The 18,440-nt window shown below is 37.1% G+C and overlaps 1 pseudogene; it reads right to left on the reverse strand.

The window, feature by feature from the left end:
* Positions 1 to 11,649: 11,649 nt before the first annotated feature.
* On the reverse strand, positions 11,650 to 17,948 carry LOC789867 (elongation factor 1-alpha 1-like; annotated as a pseudogene).
* Between the last annotated feature and the right edge of the window lie 492 nt (positions 17,949 to 18,440).

The following is an 18,440-nucleotide window of genomic DNA, read 5'->3' on the forward strand; positions in this document are numbered from 1 at the left end:
CCAGAGCTTACATGGCAAAATTTGATGTCTTTTGTGAAAAGGGAAAGGATATACAGTTGGAGGCTCAGGTCCACGTTAAAATGCCTTCCCACTTAATTTTATGAAATTCTCTGCATTTGCTCCATTATTTATTTTTCTTTCTAAATCAGTTTTGTTACCCTCTTCAACTTAGGGATGCATTTTCAGTGAATGGTCCTTTAACCCATCATTGACTGTTTTGGAGTTGTAACAATCTGTCATTACCCATTTGGATTTATGGAACTTTCCTCTCTATTTTCCATGCAGCATTTCCTCCAGATGTGTGCTCATTTCCATGAAGTCTAAAACACATTCCTCTTCATGATCACAAGGTAAACAAAGATAAATATATAAGTCTATATGACTATTAAAGAGACACTGATGTATAGAATAGTCTTTTGTACTCTGTGGGAGGGGGATACGGTGGGATGATTTGGGAGAATGGCATTGAAACATGTATAATATCATATATGAAATGAGTCACCAGTCCAGGTTCGATGCACGATACTGGATGCTTTGGGCTGGTGCACTGGGATGACCCAGAGGGATGGTACAGGGAGGGAGGAGGGAGGAGGGTTCAGGATGGGGAACACGTATATACCTGTGGTGGATTCATGTTGATATATGGCAAAAACCAATACAATATTGTAAAGTTAAAAGAAAAACAAAATCTTGGATTTGTAAAAAAACAAAAATAAAAATACAGAGATTAAAAAAAAAGGTGAGCCAATAATGTTCCCTGAAACTGTACATGGTGCCTCTTAAAATGTATATATATTTTTAATAAAGAGGAAAAGAAATGTATTCTGACTAGTAAAGTGTGGGAGGGGATGAAGTATGTAATATTGAAATAAGTTGTTCATAATCACTGAAGAAGACCTCTACTGTTTAGAGATAAACAATTTTTATGCCAAATTATTGGGCAATATATAGGGAAGAATTATTTATGTTTTATACCCTTGGTGTATTATTCAAGAGACACTAAAACAATAGGGATGGCAAATGGTTTAATCTCAAGTCATCGCACCTCTCCTTTGACAGTACTGCCTTGAATGCTGAGCTAAGAAGGATTCTGATGTAATGTCCCGAATCAGCTGAGAAAGTGTGAAATGACCCATGAGCAAATATAGTGGAAAAGGTTGAGGGGGTACATGTGTCAAATAAGTGCTATCCCTAATACTGAAGAGTAAAAATAAAATATTAATCTTCATTAAGAGAAACAATAATCACTCTTAATGTGGTAAGGATGGATAACAGAAACAGGCAGGAGGAGCCAGATTTAACACAGCTTTGTTGAGCGAAAAGACTAGCATTTACTATAAATCTTCAAGTTTCTTTTGATAATATCTAGTAACTTTGCTCTGACTTGGCAGGATATCAGGATTTCACATTAATGGAGACAAATCAGGACTCAACATCTTGGGTTATTAAAATAAAAAAGTAGATAATTTTTGAAGCTCATTAAACTATGAAACTTAAAATCCTACCCCCACCCCTCCAGTGGCCTAAGCAATATTTCAAATGTTTGTACTTTCAAATGAACCAATACAATATTGTAAAGTTAAAAAATAAAATAATAATAATAATAATAAAAGAAATTGTCAGTGTGAATCTAAAAAAAAAAAGAAATGAGAAAAAATTCATAAAAGTGTATTTTCTTCGAGTAAAAGAAGTAACTGTGCCTTATTTTTCTATGTAGGAATAGATGACTCTCAATGAGTATTACTGTATTTATCTCTATTTTTTCTAATATGTATGCATCATGCATCTTCTTAGAAAAATGTTAAACTATTAACAAAGTTGTTTTTTTTTTTTTAATTATCACAGCACAACACTGTTTTTATGAGACTTCCTCTTGTGTTTGTTTGTTTTTTTTTTTTTTTTTCCTCTCAGCAGAGTGGTGGCTTCATCTTCATGACTTCTAAATGTTGGCAAGTCCCAAGGTTCACTCCTTAGGCCTTTCCTTTTTTCTATACAGTACTCACTTCCTTGGTTAACTAATGGCTTTGTATATCATCTATATACTGACAGTAATATCTCTTCAGTCAAGAACTACCTCTTGAACCTAAGATTTCAACTACCTACTCAATATCTCCAATTGGATGACTAATAAGAATCAGAAACTCAATTCATTCAAAGTTGGCTTCCCTGGTGGCTCTGCTGGTAAAGAATGCAAACATTCAAAACCAATTTTCTAATATGTCCTTCAAAATCTGCTCAGTTGCATCCAGTTTAGTTCATGACAACCTCACCTCTAGTTGGGAATAGTTAACACTTCTGCTATTACCCTCATATTGTTTATTTCCCCTCATACCAACTACCAGTTTGTTAGAAAATCATATTGACTTTATCTTCAAGACATGTCCAGAATCCAACCACTACTCATCATTTCCACCCCTCCTGCGTTATTCCAGATTTCTCTCCAGGTTATAGAAAGGACTTCCTGAATGCTTCTATTTCTACCCTTCATTTCCTATAGTCTAGAATTCTCACCACAGTAATAGTTTACTACTGCAGTTGAAACAAATTATCACAAAATGAATCACTTAAATCAGCACCAGTTAGATTTTCTATGGGTCTGAATTTCAGGTACAGTATGGCTCAGTTGGTTCTCTGTTTATGCCAAATCAAGATGTTAGCAGGGCTATGTTCTTTTTAGAGGCTCTAAGGGAAAAGCTTCCAAGACGGTTGAGTTTGTTGGCAGAATTTAGTTGTATGCAGTGTAGGTCTAAGATTCCAGTTTTCTTGCTAGCTTTTGGTTGAATGTGGTTCTTGTCTTCTAGAATTGCCCACATTCTTTGGCATGTTGTCCTCTTCTTCCATCTTCAAAGCTAGCAATGATGGGTGGCATCTTTCTCACACTTAGAATTCATTTCTGGATCCTTCTTCTGCCACACCCCTCTGACTAACACCAGACAGATAAATTTCTCTGCTTTAAGATTTCAAGTGTTTAGGTTGCACCTCTCCAAGTATTCCATAATGATCTTACTAGCTTAAGGCCTATGATCTTAATTACATTTTCTAAGTTCCTACATAGAAGAACTTAGATTGGTGTTTAACTGAATAGCTAGGAGAAGGGAAACTTGGAGAGTATCTTTAGAATTCTATCATAGAAGTCAAACTATTCTGTTAAAACAGTAGGTAAATATGCTTCTCCTCTGCTCTCTATCATATAATGTTCCTTATTTCATGCAAAGTAAAAATCAAATCTCATAGAACGGTCTAGAAAAACCTACACAAACTTTTCTTCTCTTAGCTAGGGCTCCAGTTTTTATTTTCCCTATTATTCACATTTTCTTCTAAGGAGAAGATTTTTTTTTTAATTTAAAAAAATAATTGGAGAATAATTGCTTTACAATGTTGTGTTGGTTTCTGCCATATAACACCATGAATCAGCCATAAGTGACATATGTCCCCTCCCCCTTGAACCTTCCTTCCACCCCGCTACCCAATTTCACCCCTCTAGGTCATCACAGAGCACTGGGTTGAGCTTCCTGTATTATACAGCAAATTCCCACCAGCTAGCTATTTTACATGGTAATGTATATATTTCAATGCTACTTTCTCAATTAGTCACACCCTGTTCTTCCTCTACTGTGTCCAAAAGTCTGTTCTCTATGTCTGCATCTCTATTCCTGCCCTGCAAATAGGTTCATCAGTACCATTTTTCTAGATCCCATACATATGTGTTAATAGACAATATTTGTTTTTCTCTTTCTGATTTACTTCACTCTGTACAGGCTCTAAGTTCATCCACCTCATTTCAACTGACTCAAATTCAAAACTTTTTATGACTGAATTATAGTCCATTGTATATATGTCCATAACTTCTTTATCCATTCATTTGTCAATAGACATTTAGGTTGCTTCCATGTCTTTCTTCTCTAAGTAGAGCTGCAGTGAATTTTGTGGTACATGTGTCTTTTTGAATTATGATTTCCTCAGGGTATATGCCCAGTAATGGGATCAATGTATCATATGATATTTTTATTCCCAGTTTTTAAAGAATTCTCCATACTGTTCTCCATAATGGCTGTATTAATTTACATTCCCACCAATAATGCAAGAAGGTTCCCTTTTCTCCACATGCTTTCCAGCATTATTCATTTGTAGTTTGTTCATGATAGCCATTCTAACTGTTGTGAGGTGATACCTCATTGTAATTTTGATTTGCATTTCTCTAATAATGAGTGATGGTCATCATCTTTTCATGTGTTTATTAGCCATCTATATGAGAAGATATATTTCAGTGCTGTAGTATTTTTGAAGAATTTTATATGCACTAAGTAAGTATAAGTTTTATCTACAGTATTAAAAGCAGAGTTTAAAGTTTACTATTAAGTAAATTCTGAAAACTTTATTTCTATAAACTATTTTTTCTCAGTTTCAGCAGCATTTCCACTTTGGATCACAACACTATTTGATTCAGAGACTGTTCTGTGCATTATAGGATGTTTAGTACATCCTTGGCTTCTGCTAACTAGATACCATGAGCACAACCCAGTTGTGGCAACCAAAACATCTCCAGATGTTGCCAAATGTCTCTGGATGGCAAAATTCCACTAGTGCAGAACCAAAAAATGTCAAAATAAATCTATTCTGATGCAGCAATGCCCAAAGGCAGGCAGATACTTGTTTCTTAAATTTATAATTTCAGAAGTTTCATAATATATTTTAAATACATTTATACAAATGTATTGGAGAGATAAAACAAATGTCAGAAGTTTCTATATTAATGAACAACCTTCATTCAATCAGGAACATGACTCAAATGTTTAAAAATGAAAACAAAGTAATAAAACTAAAGAGCTAAGCTATAGGGATTTCATACAAAAAAAAAAAAAAACCTGGGCTAATAAAAACATATATTTGATCATTATCATTGGTCCTTTTTATGATAAGTTAACAAAATCTGTCTTTGTATGAATGCCCAATATTAATATCTGATATCCATGTTTTACAAAATCTATTTTCAGTATACTAAGACTGCATGCTTAAGAAGTCTTTGATGAATATTTAAAATGCACCATGAATAGATTTTAAATAAGAGCTTAGTGCATGTTTCTGGTATTTGGCTTAAGGTTAGTTACTGTAAAAGTCTAGGATACTGATAAACTCTCATAAATAAATCCAAGTTACTCTCAAATGTTTTGGTGGAAAAATTATGTATGATGTAATAGTCACATGCTATGTCTGATTCTGGACAATAAAAAAATTATTAGTTCAAGCAGAGTGCAAACATAAAGACACTCTTGCAGCAGTGGAAGAAATAGAAAACTTTTGGGCACAATGAATAGCCAAGATGATTGAGATAGTTATTTCCAAGGTCATTAAGAATATATGTACTTTTAAATTAAAATATAATTAAAAGAACAAATAAATGTTTTCAGTTTTACCAGCTTGTAAGCAGAGCAATGATGCTTAGAAATAAAAATTCAAAATCAACTAAGCAATAATATTTTTAAACAAATTAGCTACATTTGGAATATTTTTAGAGTTGGAAATTTTAATACTTCACATCCTTTCTAAAATGATGTAGTGAAAGTGAAAGTCACTTAGTCATGTCTGACTCTTTGCAACCCCTTGGACTGTACAGTAAATGTATATGTAAAATAAAATATACAATAAAAGTATATGTAAAATATGTAAGTAAAATGATGTAGAAGTATATGTAATTCTATGTTTTCAATTAAAAAAATTGATTTACTAGTACATTTAGAAATATCTAACATCAGTAATTTTAGAGAACTTCATTTATCAATATTCAGTCTGCCATTCAACTATCATTTCCTTAGAGTTTTCTTTATGCTAGTCACTATTATTTTGCAAGACTGAACAGGAGAGACTTGGTTTCTTGGTCATGGATCTTGTGTTGTAGTGGAGGAATGAAACGAAGAAATTAACAAACAATGAGTAACAAAATATGAGGCAATAATAGCAATAAAGACAGAAAGATAGAATCTGAGTGTTAATTAGACCATAAGGTTTAGGAAGGCTCCCAGAGAAGTGATTCTAAACCAAGCCATGAATGACCAAAAAAAAAAAAAAAAACTTTTGAGATTCCAGGGAAACAAAATAAGTACTATGTTTTATAAAATTAAGCACTTCTTGAGTGTAAGCTAGAGTGTTGGAGCACTAGAATAATGTTTCTCCTTTGAATCATGGAAGAGAGAAAAGTAAAATTGAATCAGAAGAGACCACAGGATCTACTTACTGGCTTGTCAACAATCACCATTATTTTTTCATGCATCCTGAAAAAACAATACTTTCAGGATCTTCCTTCTTGCTGATTCTTCAGGAAGAAATGAATTCTGTAATTTACAAATGAAAATTTTAGAGTTCTCAATCAAATACATGAAACAATTTGGAAATGGTAGTTTCTGCAAAAGGAACATCAAAATTCCAAAATACAATACCCCAGTCATCAAATACCCAATGAAAATTCAAAAAGGTCTTTAAGATCAGAGAAAGATGTAGTCCAAAAAAAAAAAAAAAAAAGAATGTTTGTAGGTCCTGAAGTCATGGGGAAAGGGATTAAAGAGAATTCCAAATCCAGAGGGTTGTGACTGTCATGCAATGTTTAAAAATATACCCATTTTGAATGTGCCATCCTGTTTTCTCCAGAGATAAACTGGTACTGTCAAAATATTTGTCTTGATTTTAGCCTGGTAAAGCCTTTTCTACAAAAAAGAAAAAAAAAACAATATTCATGAGTGGGAATTAATTTTAAATTTGAGGGAGGGAAGGTATAATCAGCTCCTTCTCCTCAAGAGCACATGACTCTCTAAATATGTCCAATATTTCTGTACTGTTGTGGGAATATTATTGAGTCACACAGTGAAGTGGTAGGGAAAAGCTGAGGCTGAGAATTAGGTAGAAATAAAAGTCATGAAATAAATAAGGGAAATTAATTTCTGTTGATATCTTCATAGGCAAGTAAAGTATCTCTGAATTTAAAACTTCTTCCCTCTGCTCTATTATAATTCATTTGTGATACATATACCACTTAATCCTCCAAATCTTATTCCTTGGCATCCATAACCCTTGTTAATTTCTTCATAAAATTTATTCACATTAACTTTTTACAATCATTAATCATAAATTTGAACATTTAAAAATCATTGATATGATCAGATTATTTTCCATGTTTCCTATCTAAATGAATAAGTTTCCAGTTGAATTCTTACAAATTTCTATGCCTTCTAAAGGATTTAAGTAAGTATGATGAAAAAAAATTAGGAAGTTTGAAAAAAATCCTTTTGGCTTTAAGATAAAACTTCAAAAGTAGAATGAACAAAAAGTTGGTATTTAGTGCCCCTAGATATATTGCCAAATTATTTTTAAATTCTTGTGGATGCCTGTGAGTAATAGACATTGCTCTTTAAAGTTATTTATTCACAATTTCTTTATATTTTCAATAATAATGATACAGGATTATTATATGGTTAATTCATTTAAAAGCAAACAGCACTAGGTCATAGAGCTTTGCCATTATTTTTCTAAGTATGAAAGTAAAAGTGTCAGTCACTCAGGCCTGTCGGACTCTTTGCAGGCCCATGGGCTTTCCCGGTACCTCAGCTGGTAAGAATCCACCTGAAATGCAGGGGACACCAATTCGATTCCTGGGTCAGGAAGATCCATTGGAGAAGGGATAGGCTACCCACTCCAGTGTTCTTGGGCTTCCCTGGTGGCACAGCTGGTAAAGAGTCCACCTGCCATGTGGAAGACCTAGGTTTGATCCCTGGGTTGGAAAGATCCCTTGGAGAAGAGAACAGCTACCCGACTCCAGTATTCTGGCCTGAAGAATTCCAGGGACTGTATAGTCCATGGGGTTACAAAGAGTTGGACATGACTAAGCAACTTTCATTTCCATGGACTGTAGTTCTGTCAGTGTCCTCTGTCCAGGAATTCTCCAGACAAGAATACTGGAGTGGGTTGTCATTCTCTTCTCCAGGGAATCTTCCCGACCCATGTTCTCCTGCATTGCAGGCAGAATGTTTACTGACTGAGCCACCAGGGAAGCCCTTTTCATAAGCATATAATTTTTTAAATGGGATTCTGGTTTCTGTGGTAATATGTAAACAACTTTGTAGACACGTTAAACTTTCTAGATTGTTGGAAGCTCATTTTAAAATAGGAAATATTTATTATATGGATAATAAAAAAACTGGCTTGCATGCTTGTTCAGTACAGTTCAGTTCAGTTCAGTCACTCAGTCGTGTCCAACTCTTTGTGGCCTCGCAGCACGCCAGGCCTCCCTGTCCATCACCAACTCCCGGAGTTCACCCAGACTCATGTCCATCGAGTCAGTGATGCCATCCAGTCATCTCATCCTCTGTCGTCCCCTTCTCCTCCTGTCCCCAATCCCTCCCAGCATCAGAGTCTTTTCCAAGGAGTCAACTCTTCCATGAGGTGGCCAAAGTACTGGAGTTTCAGCTTTAGCATCATTCCTTCCAAAGAAATCATAGGGCTGATCTCCTTCTGAATGGACTGGTTGGATCTCCTTGCAGTCCAAGGGACTCTCAAGAGTCTTCTCCAACACCACAGCTCAAAAGCATCAATTCTTCAGCGCTCAGCCTTCTTCACAGTCCAACTCTCACATCCATACATGACCGCAGGAAAAACTAGACGACCTTTGTTGGCAAAGTAATGTCTCTGCTTTTGAATATGCTATCTAGGTTGGTCATAACTTTCTTTCCAAGGAGTAAGCATCTTTTAATTTCATGGCTGCAGTCACCATCTGCAGTGATTTGGGAGCCCCCAAAAATAAAGTCTGACACCGTTTCTACTGTTTCCCCATCTATTTCCCATGAAGTGATGGGACCAGATGCCATGATCTTCATTTTCTGAATGTTGAGCTTTAAGCCAACTTTTTCACTCTCCATTTTCACTTTCATCAAGAGGCTTTTTAGTTCTTCTTCACTTTCTGCCATAAGGATGGTGCCATCTGCATATCTGAGGTTATTGATATTTCTCCCGGCAATCTTAATTCCAGCTTGTGCTTCTTCCAGCCCAGCATTTCTCATGATGTACTCTGCATGTAAGTTAAATAAGCAGGGTGACAATATACAGCCTTGACGTACTCCTTTTCCTATTTGGAACCAGTCTGTTTTTCCATGTCCAGTTCTAACTGTTGCTTCCTGACCTGCATACAAATTTCTCAAGAGTCAGATCAGGTGGTCTGGTATTCCCATCTCTTTCAGACTTTTCCACAGTTTATTGTGATCATGATAAGTCACTTCAGTTGTGTTCCACTGTTGTGACCTCATGAACTGTAGCCTGCCAGGCTCCTCTGTCCTTGGGATTTCCAGGCAAGAATATTCTTATATCTCCTGCAATGACAGACAGGTTCTTTACCACTAGAGTCACCTGGGAAGTTAACTGGCATAGTGAAGCTTAAAATTTAACTTTTTATTTTCTTCTTCTCATTATGGAAATATGAATCCTAGCATCACTAAGTATTTGAAATTAAAAGTCAAACCTGTATTTTGAAAACACAAAATAAAACAGTACTTTGCATTGACATCTTTCAGTATAAAATGACAGGGTGATTTCTTTTGTTAGTCAAGAATTTGATAATCTGCATTTTAACAAGGAATAATTCCCACAAGCATATATAAATGAGATGTGAACAAAAATTATGTTTAGGGAATTCTGTATTTGTGTATATAAATTGCCTGGGTTTTCAAGGATGACTAATGCATTATAACTCAAACTTAAAATGCCCTTCAGGTGAACACCCTGTATGTGAATTTAAATCATTACAAAGAAATAGCATTAGAAGTTCTATTCATTTTGAAGGTACTTTGGAGTATAAAACTGTCTCTTTTTTTTTCTCATTTTTCCCAGACTAACCTTAACTTACTGATTATCAAAGTTTTAAATGCATCTAGAATATTTTGCTTTCTGAAAAACATGGTTTGTGTTAATAGGCAGAATTTCAGGGTTAAGGAAGAAAAAAAAAATAAGTAACATGTGCTATCCCTAAGCTTTAAAAATTCAGTTCCTCAAAATCAAGCATTGATGATAAAACAAATAGCATCTTAACAATTATTTTCCAAGGTTTCCTGAATCAGAAATGTTGGTGTTTTTTTTTTTTTTAATATTTTTGATAGTTTTTCTTTACCTCCTTTTGTAATTTTGTTTCCATTTCTGACAAAAAATGGAGTGCTAAAAATAACAAACATGACTAATTCTCAATTACCTGCAATAAAGAGAAGGCAAATGGGAAACTGGCATGATGGAATAAATTATATACACTGCTAGTTTAAAAATCCAATTTTAACCATTACTTTCAACCTCCTTCTTATTAACAAATAAAATTGGACTTCTCTAAATTCCAATACCTCTTCTTTCATCTGAAAAATTCCCTGATGGAGCTGCTAGCATAAAGATTAATATCCCAAGAAAGGAAAGAGGGGATAGAAGGTGAAAAATAAATATGGATCCTTTACATACTTGATGTTTCACTCCAAATATATATATATATATATATATATATATATAATTAGGAGAAAAATAACTGAATTTCCTTAAACATTTCACAATACTGATTCACTCAATTTAGAATCAGATTTCAAATAGACACTAGAGCTGGATTAAAATCTATATGATACCAAGATTCCTTTCACTTTCAAAAGTGTGTGATTTTATATATGATCAAAATACAGAATTATATCTCTGTAAGTGGACTCTAAAATATTTTTATAGTTCACTAGTAAAACTTAATTATTTAAAATATGAATCATTAGTATTATAAGGAAATATAGATATGTTCATAGGAAGTTAATCTAGAAATCCCCAAATCTGTTTAACTTCTTTTTTTATATATAATTAATTAATTATTTTAATTGGAGGATAAATACTTTACAATATTGTGATGGTTTTTGCCATACATTGACATAAATCAGCCATGGTGTACATGTTTCCCCCATCCTGAAACCCCTCCCACATCCCTTCCCCCTCGATCCCTCTGGGTTGTCCCAGAGCACCAGCTTTGAGTACCATACTTCATGGATTGAACTGGTCATCTATTTTTACATATGGTAATACACATGTTTCAGTGCTATTTTCTCAAATTATCCCACCCTCACTTTCTCCCACAGAGTCCAAAATTTGTTCTTTACATCTGTGTCTCTTTTGCTGTCATTTATAAGGTTGTAAATATGGTCTTTCTAAATCTCATATATATGTGTCAATATACTACATTGATGTTTCCCTTTCTGGCTTACTTTGTATAATAGGCAACAGTTTCATCCACCTAATTAGAACTAACACAAATGCATTCATTTTTATATAAGCTGAGTAATACTCCATTGTTTATATATACCACAATTCCTTATTCTTTTGTGTACCAATGGACAACTAGGTTGCTTCTATATCCTAGCTACTGTAAACAGTGCTGCAATGAACATTGGTGTACATGTGTCTCTTTCAATTCTGGTTTCCTTAGTGTGTATGCCCAGCAGTGGGATTGTTGGGTCGTATGGAAGTTCTATTTCCAAGTTTTTAAGGAATCTTCACACTGTTCTCCATAGTGGCTGTACTAGTTTGTATTCCTACCAATAGTGTAAGAGGGTTACCTTTTCTCCACACCCTCTCCAGCATTTATTGTTTGTAGATTTTTTTTTCTTCTCATTAAACTTTTTTTAATGGGTCTCAAATTCTGTGACAGATTTTTGGTCAAGTTGTTTTCATTAAAAAGTACTGATTTTAAAAACTAATAACTTAAACTGCCACACACAAAACATGGTCCACAAAAACATTCTCCTTTCCTTCTGAAGGTTTTATGATGCATTGTTATCATTAACCAGTCTTTTACTATTAAACTTAAGTGGCCAATTGAGACAAACAGTTCTGAGACCGTTCTTCCACCACTGATTAAGACTGGGGTGGCAGGTATTGGGGATAATATTCATTTAGCCTTCTGAGCTTTCTGGGCAGACTTGGTGACCTTGCCAGCTCCAGCTGCCTTCTTGTCCACTGCTTTGATGACACCCACAGCAACTGTCTGTCTCATGTCACGCACAGCAAAACGGCCCAGGGGAGGATAATCAGAGAAGCTCTCGACATACATGGGCTTGCCAGGAACCATATCAACGATGGCAGCGTCACCGGATTTCAAGAATTTAGGGCCATCTTCCAGCTTTTTCCCAGAACGACGATCAATCTTCTCCTTCAGCTCAGCAAACTTGCAAGCAATGTGAGCTGTGTGACAATCCAGCACAGGTGCATATCCAGCACTGATTTGGCCTGGATGGTTCAAAATAATCACCTGAGCTGTGAAGCCAGCAGCTTCCATGGGTGGATCATTTTTGCTGTCACCAGCCACATTGCCACGACGGACATCTTTGACAGACACATTCTTGACATTGAAGCCCACATTGTCCCCAGGAAGGGCTTCACTCAATGCTTCATGGTGCATTTCTACAGACTTCACTTCAGTTGTTACATTGACTGGAGCAAAGGTGACCACCATGCCAGGTTTGAGAACACCAGTCTCCACACGACCCACAGGGACAGTACCAATACCACCAATTTTATAGACATCCTGGAGAGGCAAACGCAAGGGTTTGTCAGTTGGGCAAGTTGGTGGCAGAATGCAATCCAGAGCTTCAAGCAGGGTGGTTCCACTGGCATTGCCGTCCTTATGGGTGACTTTCCATCCCTTGAACCACGACATGTTAGCACTTGGCTCCAGCATGTTGTCACCATTCCAGCCAGAAATTGGCACAAATGCTACTGTGTCAGGGTTGTAGCCAATTTTATTAATGTAGGTGCTGACTTCCTTAACAATTTCTTCGTCTCTCTTCTGGCTATAGGGTGGCTCAGTGGAATCCATTTTGTTAACGCCAACAATTAGTTGTTTCACACCCAGGTGTAAGCCAGAAGGGCATGCTCACGGGTCTGCCCATTCTTGGAGATACCGGCTTCAAATTCACCAACACCAGCAGCAACAATCAGGACAGCACAGTCAGCCTGGGATGTGCCTGTAATCATGTTTTTGATGAAGTCTCTGTGTCCTGGGGCATCAATGACGATAACATAGTACTTGCTGGTCTCAAATTTCCACAGGGAGATATCAATGGTGATACCACGCTCATGTTCAGCTTTAAGTTTGTCCAAGACCCAGGCATATTTGAAGGAGCCCTTCCCCATCTCGGCAGCCTCCTTCTCGAACTTTTCAATTGTTCTCTTGTCGATCCCGCCACATTTGTAGATCAGATGGCCAGTCGTGGTAGACTTCCCTGAATCTACGTGCCCAATGACAACGATGTTGATGTGGGTCTTCTCCTTTCCCAATTTGGCTTAGGTTTAACGGTGGTTTTCACGACACCTGTGTCCTGGCGGCAAACCTGTTGCGAAAAAAGCTGTTTGTAGATTTTTTGATGGCAGCCATTCTGACTGGCACGAGATGGTACCTCATAGTGGTTTTGATTTTTCATTTCTCTGATGATGAGTGATGTTGAGCATCTTTTTATGTGTTTATTATCTATCTTAATGTCCTCCTTGAGAAATGCCTGTTAGATCTTTGGCCCATTATTTTGACTGGGTTTATTTTTCTGGTATTGAGCTGCATGAGATGCTTGTATACTTTGGAAATTAATTCTTTTTTTTTTTTTTAACATTATTTTCTCCCATTCTAAAGGGTGCCTTTTAATCTTGCTTATACTTTCCTTCATTGTGAAAAAGCTTTTAAGTTTAAATAAGTCCCATTTATTTATTTTTGTTTTTTATTTCCATTACTCTGGGAGGTGGGTCATAGAGGATCTTACCTATATCTTCCTCAAGGAGTTTCATTTCATTTTCTAGTCTTACATTTAGATCTTTAATTCATTTTTAGTTTATTTTTGTGTATGGTGTTACAAAGTGTTCTAGCATGTTCCATTGATCTATATTTCTCTGTTTGTGTCAGTACCATACTGTATTGATAACTGTAGATTTGTAGTATAGTCTGAAGTCAGGAAGGTTGATTCCTCCAGTTCAGTTTTTCTTGCTCAAGACTGCTTTGGCTATTCAAGGCTTTTTTGTGTTTCCATACAAATTGTGATATGGTTTGTTCTAGTTCTGTGAAAAATAATGGTAATTGATAGGGATGGCACTGAATCTATAGATTATTTTGGGTTATATACTCATTTTCACTATATTCATTCTTTTAATCCACAAACATGGTATATTTCTGTCTATTTGTGTCACTTTTTATTTCTTTCATCATTGTTTTATCATTTTCTTTATGTAGGTATTTTGTTCCTTAAGGTAAATTTATTCCTAAGTATTTTATTATTTTCATTGTAATGGTGGAGGGGATTGTTTCCTTAATTACTACTTCTGTTTTCAAAATTTTAGTGTATAAGAATACAAGGGATTTCTGGGTATTAATTTTATATCCTGCATCTTTATTATATACATTGATTCAATTCAGTTCAGTTCAGTGGCTCAGTCGTGTCTGACTCTGTGCAATCCCATGAATCACAGGGTGCCAGGCCTCCCTGTCCATCACCAACATCTGGAGTTTACCCAAACTCATGTCCATTGAGTTGGTGTTGCTATCCAGCCATCTCATCCTCTATCGTCCCCTTCTCCTCCTGCCTCCAATTCCTCTAAGCATCAGGGTCTTTTCCAATGAGTCAACTCTTCACATGAGTTAGCCAAAATATTGGAGTTTCAGCCTCAGCATCAGTCCTACCAATGAACACCCAGGACTGATATCCTTTAGGATGGACTGGTTGGATCTCCTTGCAGTCCAAGAGGCTCTCAAGAGTCTTCTCCAACACCACAGTTCAAAAGCATCAGTTCCTCAGTGCTCAGCTTTCTTCACAGTCCAACTCTCACATCCATACATGACCACTGGAAAAACCATAGCCTTGACTAGACAGAACTTGTTGGCAAAGTAATGTGTCTGCTTTTGAATATGCTATCTAGGTTGGTCATAACTTTCCTTCCAAGGAGTAAGAGTCTTTTAATTCATGGCTACAATCACCATCAGCAGTGATTTTGGAGCCCAGAAAAATAAAGTCAGCCACTGTTTCCCCATCTATTTCCCATGAAGTGATGGGACCAGATGCCATGATCTTAGTTTCCTAAATGTTGAGCTTTAAGCCAACTTTTTCACTCTCCTCTTTCACTTTCATCAAGAAGCTTTTTAGTTCCTGTTCATTTTCAGCCATAAGGGTAGGTCATCTGAATATTTGAGGTTATCAATATTTCTCCAGGCAATCTTGATTCCAGCTTCTGCTTCTTCCAGCCCAGCCTTTCATATGATGTACTCTGGATATAAGTTAAATAAGAAGGGTGACAATCTACAGCCTTAATGTACTCCTTTTCCTATTTGGAACCAGTCTATTGTTCCATGTCAAGTTCTAACTGTTGCTTCCTGACCTGCATATAGGTTTCACATGAGACAGATCAGGTGGTCTGGTATTCCCATCTTTCAGAATTTCCACAGTTTATCGTGATCCACAGAGTCAAAGGCTTTGGCATAGTCAATAAAGCAGAAATAGATGTTTTTCTGGGAACTTTCTTGCTTTTTCGATGATCCTGTAAATGTTGACAATTTGATCTCTGGTTCTTCTGCCTTTTCTAAAACCAGCTTGAACATCTGGAAGTTCACAGTGACGTATTGCTGAAGCCTGGCTTGGAAGAATTTTGAGCATTACTTTAATAGCATGTGAGATGAGTGCAATTGTGCAGTAGTTTGAGCACTCTTTGGCATTGCCTTTCTTTGGGATTGGAATGAAAACTGAACTTTTCCAGGCCTGTGGCCAGTGCTGAGTTTTCCAAATTTGCTGGCATATCGAGTGCAGCACTTTCACAGCATCATCTTTCAGGATTTGAAATAGCTCAACTGGAATTCCATCACCTCCACTAGCTTTGTTCGTAGTGATGCTTTCTAAGGACCACTTGACTTCACATTCCAGGATGTCTGGCTCTAGGTCAGTGATCACACCATCATAATTATCTTGGTCGTGAAGATCTTTTTTTATACAGTTATTCTGTGTATTCTTGCCATCTCTTCTTAATATCTTCTGCTTCTGTTAGATCCATACCATTTCTGTCCTTTATTGAGCCCATCTTTGCATGAAATGTTCCCTTGGTATTTCTAATTTTTTGAAGTGATGTCTAGTCTTTTCCATTCTGTTGTTTTCCTCTATTTCTTTGCATTGATCACTGAGGAAGGCTTTCTTATTTCTCCTTCCTATTCTTTGGAACTCTGAATTCAGATGCTTCTATCTTTCCTTTTCTCCTTTGCTTTTCACTTCTCTGCTTTTCACAGCTATTTGTAAGGCCTCCCCAGACAGCCATTTTGCTTTTTTGCATTTCTTTTCCATGGGGATGGTCTTGATCCCTGTCTCCTGTACAATGTCATGAGCCTCCATCTATAGTTCATCAGGTACTCTGTCTATCAGATCTAGTCCCTTAAATCTATTTCTGACTTCCACTGTATAATCATAAGGGATTTGCTGTAGGTCATACCTGAATGGTCTACTGGTTTTCCCTACTTTCTTAAACTTAAGTCTGAATTAGGCAATAAGGAGTTCATGATCTGAGCCACAATTAGCTCCCACTCTTGTTTTTGCTGACTGTATAGACCTTCTCCATCTTTGGCTGCAAAAATATCATCAATCTGATTTCGGTGTTGACCATCTGGTGATGTCCATGTGTAGTCTTCTCTTGTGTTGTTGGAAGAGGGTGTTTGCTATGACCAGTGCATTCTCTTGGCAAAACTCCATTAGCCTTTGCCCTGCTTCATTCCGTACCACAAGGCCAAATTTGCCTGTTACTCCAGGTGTTTCTTGACTTCCTACTTTTGCATTCCAGTCCCTATAATGAAAAGGACATCTTTTGGGGTGTTAGTTCTAAAAGGTCGTAGAGGTCTTCATAGAACAGTTCAAATTCAGCTTCTTCAGTGTTACTGGTTGGCGCAGAGGCTTGGATTACCATGATATTGAATGGTTTGCCTTGGTAATGAACAGAGATCATTCTGTCGTTTTTGAGATTGCATCCAAGTACTGCATTTCGGACTCTTTTGTTGACCATGATGGCTACTTCATTTCTTCTGAGGGATTCCTGCCCGCAGTAGTAGATATAATGGTCATCTGAGTTAAATTTACCCATCCCAGTCCATTTTAGTTCACTGATTCCTAAAATTTCAACGTTCACTCTTGCCATCTCCTGTTTGACGACTTCCAATTTGCCTTGATTCATGGACCTGACATTCCAGGTTCCTATGCAATATTGCTCTTTACAGCATCAGACCGTGCTTTATCACCAGTCACATCCACGACTGGGTGTTGTTTTTGCTTTGGCTCCATCCCTTCATTCTTTCTGGAGTTATTTCTCCACTGATCTCCAGTAGCATATTGGAAGCACGGCAGCTGCAACAGACTGCACAGGAAGCACAGCCGAGAGGAGCTACCTCACGTCCAAGGTCAGGGGCGGCAACCGAGAGTGCCAGGCTGTGAAGGCACAGGAGAGGCCAAGGGGAGCTACCACACATCCGAGGTCAGGGGCAGCAGCTGAGAGGAGCTATCCCATGCCTGAGGTCAGGGGTGGCGGCTGAGAGGAGCTACCCCACGTCCAAGGTCAGGGGTCGCGGCCAAGAGGAGCAATCCCACATCCATGTAGTGGTGGCTGCACAGGTGCAGGAGGACCGAGAGGAGCTTTTCCACGTTCAAGGTCAGGAGGGGCAACCTCATCCAAGGTAAGAAGCAGTGACTGTGCTTTGCTGGAGCAGCCATGAAGAGATATCCCATGTCCAAGGTAAGAGAAACCCAAGTAAGATGGTAGGTGCTGCGAAAGGGCATCAGAAGGCAGAAACACTGAAACCATAATCACAGAAAACTAGCCAGTCTGACCACACAGACCACAGCATTGTCTAACTCAATGAAACTAAGCCATGCCATGTGGGCCATCCAAGACGGACCCGTCATGGTGGAGAGGTCTGACAGAATATGGTCCACTGGAGAAGGGAATGGTAAACCACTTCAGTATTCTTGCCTGGAGAACCCCATGAACAGTATTAACAGTATACATTGATTAGCTCTAGTAATTTTCTGATGGTGTCTTTAGGGTTTTCTATATAGAAGATCATGTCATCTGTATACAGTAAGAGTCTTACTTCTTTTCCAATCTGGATTCCTTTTATTTTTGCCATTGAAGGTAATGTTTGCTGTGGATTTGTCATATATGGCTTTTATTATGTTGAAATATGTTCCTTCTATGCCTGTTCTCTGGAGAGTTGTTGTCATAAATGAGTGCTGAATTTGGTCAAAGACTTTCATTGCATCTATTAAGATAATCATATGGTTTTTATCTTTCAACTTTTTAATATTGTGTATCACATTGATTGATTTGTGAATATTGAAGAATCCCTGCATCCCTTAGATAAAGCCCACTTGGTCATGATGATCTTTTTAATATAT

Source organism: Bos taurus, chromosome 12, assembly GCF_002263795.3.
Source record: "Bos taurus isolate L1 Dominette 01449 registration number 42190680 breed Hereford chromosome 12, ARS-UCD2.0, whole genome shotgun sequence".
NCBI lineage: Eukaryota > Metazoa > Chordata > Mammalia > Artiodactyla > Bovidae > Bos > Bos taurus.